Source organism: Argiope bruennichi, chromosome X2, assembly GCF_947563725.1.
Source record: "Argiope bruennichi chromosome X2, qqArgBrue1.1, whole genome shotgun sequence".
NCBI classification, from domain to species: domain Eukaryota; kingdom Metazoa; phylum Arthropoda; class Arachnida; order Araneae; family Araneidae; genus Argiope; species Argiope bruennichi.
Genome location: NC_079163.1, coordinates 91,195,578 through 91,201,577, shown reverse-complemented (window position 1 = coordinate 91,201,577; position 6,000 = coordinate 91,195,578).

The following is a 6,000-nucleotide window of genomic DNA, read 5'->3' as shown; positions in this document are numbered from 1 at the left end:
AAAGATTTTTCAAGCTTTGTGCACTCAAAATTCCATCACCTTTTCTTTTAACTGCTGTCATTTAGTTCATTTTATTTCTCATGTTGATTTTCTTTTAAATACGGTAGATGCCTTTTTTATATCAACTTTGTTTCAATAACAATTTTTTCATTATCATCGTCTAACATAAGAAACAAATGCTAGCTTCCAATGCAAAAGAAAAGGCTTAGTACCATCAATATGCAACTAAAAGCAATCAAGTCAGATGGAAAATAAGTTAAATGTTTTCCTGCTATTTTAAAATGTCTTGAGTGACGAAAATTGCATATCAATACATTTTTAATGTATATTGTATACTGACGATGTATTGATATGCGTAACTTTTCCTGTTACAAGAGATATGCTTTTTAAACAATAGGAATTACTTCCTTTATTTCCTTTTTACTTAAGTTGCTTTTAGCTGCATACAGATAATTTCGATGCCGACGAATTTCGCGGCATTTAATTTGTAGAACGCTTGCAGCCATGGATCGGAATGACTGTCATGTCGTGGCGCCATCTAGAGGCAAACTAGTAATTTAAAGTTTGTTAAATATCGTAAATTTCTAGCGTATATTCTCTTGTGGCATATAAGCTAAAATAAAACAAAATCTGCAAAGAGTAAGAAAAAAAATGAGTTGCTTGTTAACTATTTTAGCTAATTTAATTCATAGTATTATTTTCTGCTGAATAAAATTAGGATAAAAATATAAAAGGATGTGACAAAAAATTACTGATCCGATTTTGATACATAATTTACTATGAACTCCAAAATATTGCAAATAAAATGAAAATTTATTTCCAAATTAAATTGGAAACATTCGCTAATAATTGCAAATAAACACTTAAGACAATATTTTAAATTTGTTTAGGTATATCTAATTATTAAAAAAATTTATGATTTCAAAATTGATTTGCCATCGATGTATGAATTTTGACCAAAATTTAACTTGTTAAATCTGGTTAAAATAATGAAAAGAAATTAATTAAAAATTAACATTTGGTTCGCACAGTAAATTATTAGATTTTATAGTATTTTCTAAAATCATATTTCAGTTACAAAATCTTATAATCTTCATACGCTGAAAAATGTTTTCAATTTCAAAATTTAAACTTCAGTTTCGTACTTCATGAAATGCTGTAATCAGAGAAACATTTAAAACATTGACTGCCTCCGATTCCATTTTACTCATTTTTGTCATTCATACCTATTATCTAATTAGATTAATCCTTCCCTACTCTAATGAAGGAATAATAATAATATTAATAAAGGTAATCTAAGACAAAAGTCGAAATTGCAGGTGTGAGGCATGGCAACGAAATTACATTAAGTAATCAGATTTCAAAACCTTTAAGGAGAGACGAACTTGACATGGTATAAGATATAACCAGCGGAAGCAGCCGAATTTTTCTCGCATACTCCGTAATAAATGTGATATCCCAACCCTTCCTCTCAACTCACATATAAATGTGGACCGTAAACAAGGCTGTGAAGATCACAAGTGCTCACATCTTTATTTCCGGAGTCCCACACATGAGCGTTTTGTGCTTTGTGGTATTGTAAAGAAAACCGAATATGCATTCTAAACGTCTATCTGTACACCGATTGTAACCAAAATTTGACACAAAACTACAATTTTAGTAATCACATATCCCATTCTATTTATCTAAGTCTCTGCGTTGTTTTTTTTTATCTATCGCCTTCATATGCACACAAATGTACAAACCAACAAACGCTAATTCCTGAAAAGATTTTATTCGAAACTTGACGTAAATTTACACTTTAGATATGCTAAAACAGTGTACCAAATTTTATCCATCTAACTCTATGTTCTATAATTATTACGTTCATTTGTACTCGTATAGACAGACAAACTCTTTAGACATGGATTTCGCTCAAAATTTGACGAAAATTTACAAATTTGGTGTAAAGAAACCACAAACCAAATTTTATGAGTCTAGCTCAAAGCATTCTTGAATTAACAAGTTTATAGACAGAAAGACATAATTCCAAAAATGTCCTTTGCGGACTCACGGAGATCAGAAATGTGGAGATTCGTCAAAATCTCGAAGTTCAGCTTTTTTAACGATTCCAATATTTTATAATTTGTGTACGCGGGAAAAAAAAAGACTCAGGTCAGTGGTATTACTCTGTAAATAACTATCTGTCTTATAAATTTGAACATCTAAATTTGTTTTATATGATAATTATAAAGAATTATTTTTTTAAAATTATTTATTTGAAAATATTAATTAAATAAGGAGAGTATGTTTCGGTAATTAACGTTAACATCCATACTTTCATAAATTTGGGAATAAAAGCTATGAAATAACTTCTAAACGGCCCATGTAGCAATATGATCATATTTTTCGAAAACTAGAAGTTTTGATAAAATTAACAAATCGTAAAACTTTTTTTTTACTAAGTTAAGAACCGGATTTTGTCAGTTATCAGTCAAATCAGAAATTTTTTCCAATGAAATTTCATATGTTTAGAGTTTGTAGATATCACTTCATATCTTCATTGCCCGCTTATTCATTCCACTCTATCAGCACTGCAGATGACTCAATGCCTGAAATAAACTGACCTTATGTACTTCTTTCTCAAAAAAGGAAGTGTTAAATGATGGTTTATTTAAACTGCTTCTGTTTTTTCTTTCTGTGAATTTGAAGATGTTTTCAACTATTTTTTCAAAGCATTGTGCAACATTAAGCTCCCTTGTACAGAAAGAGTGTGTTGGGAAATTGTTAGATTTCATTGTCTTTTAGAACCTAAAAAAATCGTCTGTTTAAAATTTGATATTAATGAAGTAATGGCCATAAGCAAGAAAATGAGCGCCGTAACGAATATAAGCAAGTAATGAATGAAATTAGGAAAAACCGAGTTTCAAAAATTCTGAAAACATCTATTGCATGAAAATTCAACATATATTTAAAAAAATTGAGTAGTAATATTGAAGTTATGCACATACAAATACCGATGTGTTCAACAGACCAAATAGTGTATCTATTTTGAAAATTTATTCAAAATTATTTTGTACTACTTCATTAAAAAAAAAAAATTACATTTTTTTTTTATTTGTCAGTTTTTTTCTTCTTTAAATTTATTGAATTTAGGTAACTTTTAAACAGGATGTATATTCTCTGAAATGCTACTTTTTTTTTTTTGTTAATAAATGAAATTTCAACAAGACATTGTGTTGTATATAACGATTTTCCATTTTGCTCAAACTGAAATATGCATATTAACAGGTGTTGGAGAAAGGGAACTACTAGCAGGAAGTTCGCGGGATGCAAAGGATATTGGAAGGAAGTTATGATGCGTGTGGAAGTGAACCTGGAACTCCAGAGAAAAAAATGTTTGCCCCTTATTAGTCAGCGATTACATATTTACATTCATCGACAAATATACAAAAATTTAACATAAATATTTTTCCAATTTTAATTAGAAAAACGGTATTTTAAGTTCATCAACTGATGCAGAGGCTTACCTGCATAAAGTAGTGTCTAAGACATATATCAGAAGTGCGTCCTCGTCCTCCAACGTTTTACTTTCGCAGCATGCGGCAGAAAACGACTTTCCAGCAGAAGATTCCGCCAAATATACTACACTCAGCAACAGGATTGAATTATGAAACCATGGTTTAACAATAATGTTGGCAGCCGAGTTTTCCCGTCTGTTCCCATTTTTTTCTTTCTCGCACACAAAGCAAGCAAAAAGAAAGTATTCTACTCAATAAATAAATTTGCACTCGAGATTTTGACGAATTTCCATGTTTCAGATATCCTTGAGTTCAAAAATCACATTTTTGGAAGTACGTCTGTAAATGAACGCGATATCTCAAAAACGCTTCGAACTTGATTTCGAACTTGATAGTTGAAATTTGGTATGTAGTCTTTACACCTAATTCACAAGTTTTTGTCAAATTATGAACGAAACCTATGAAGAGAAAATTTATATGTCTGAGTGTCAGTGAATATTAGATCTCCAAAATGCAAAGAGAAAATTGATAAAATTCAGTACAAAGTTTTAGCATTCTAAAGTGTCGATTCATAACAAATTTTGAATAAAATCCGCCACTTGAATGTATTCATTCGCATTCATCTAAAAGATATAATTCAAAAAAACAGCAACCGAGATAAATGAAATTCGGTTATTAACACAGTAATTTCGTGTCAGTTTCAGTCTGTGGTCAAAAAGCATATAAATGCTATATACTCGATTTTTTTAACTACACTGGAAACAAAAATCTGAGCGATCGCGGCGTTCACGACCTTCCCAAGGTCCCTAATTTTTAGGCGAAAGGGAAAGATGACAAAACCATTACTAAGAAGAATACGAGAAGGTTTCAGGGAGACAATCGTGCTGGTTATAAACTGCAATCTGTATATTTTCCTTATTATGAAATCTAAATAATATATAAAAAAATTTAAAGATAATATTACCTGTTGTTACAAGTAGAGACGCTTCTGTAACCAGCTGGTTCTGTCACCAAATTATTGATAAAAATTTTATAACGTGTTTTTATTTAGTTATAGAATTCCTTTAAATATTGGTAGCATTAATTTCTTTATGCAGTTGTCGCACTTAATGCTTTTTGAAAGCATTGATTGCTACAAAAAGCCCAATATAAACTGGAAGCTATGAAAAATAAACGTGCAAAAATATATTACTATTTGAACTAAATTTTGACACAAAGAAAGAAAAGATTTGAAATTTTTACTGAATGTCTTGTATTACTTTTAACTGTCATAAATTTGTTAAGCTGATTGACTTTCTAAAACATTTAAGCTTATCAACATTATTAATCATTGGTCCAGCATGGATTTCAGTTAGAATAATTACATATTAATTAGCTAATTACAAAGTATATTTTTAAGCAAATTATGACATGCAATTGAATAACAAATTTTACGAACTGAAATTAAGTAAATTGTCTGTCTTATAAAATGTACAGCTAAATATATATAGATCATAAAAAAGATGATTTAGATGGTTTCTAGCTATCTATTAAATGCATTGCCTGCCCAATATAATTCAGTAATATAAATTATCATATATCGTATGATTGAATAACGGAATTTAATAACTATTGATACTTTAACTTCTAGTGCAAGAAAGATTAACATTTTTCTTATGAGATGCACAATAAAGCATTTTTATATCCAAAAGAAAGTTATGCAAATCTCCAATTTATAAGGGGAATTTTATAAATTTTTACTAAAAATCATGCAATAAATTTAATATTGGAGTAAAATTACCTTATTCTTAAAATCATAGAGAAAGAAATGAATTCTCATATCCCTAAGATATAAAACCACTCACTACATTTTCACAATCCAAGAAAAAAAAAAAAGTTAAAAAATCTTAAGAAAATAGATTCCGAATAAAATATTTTTCAACAAAAAAATAAATGAATAAAGGACTTAAAGATTTGGTGGAAATAAGAAATGAGTTTGACTTTACACTAGATTTACAGAACCCGACAATTTAATGGGTTTCATCATTTTGTTATTAAATATAACAGAAAACACGAATATTTTATATTAGAAATATATATTAATTATTGAGTATATACCGAAACGTGTATTTATCTGACTTTGTTTTCTTTCAAGGAGCATTGAGTATCAGTAAGTCAGTTTTACCCGATACCTGTCAAATAGATGGATTCGTTATAATAGCAGATTTTTATTCTGAAACGTATACTGCAATACCTTCATGGATTTGATAATTATGAAAATTTAGAGTTTTATAATCAAGAGCAATACAAGTGTACAACCTATAGATATAGAAGTACATACCTACAACCATTTGTAAGTAAGGCTAGTTGATGCAAACAATTTTTGCAAATTATATGTGTAAACACTATATGTATGCCTATTCTTGCTATCAATAGTTATTTGTTTTATTTTGCAGTACCGCTTGATAGCTTTAGTATAATAGCGGGTGAATGAATAAATCTTATTTAATAATAGTTTTTA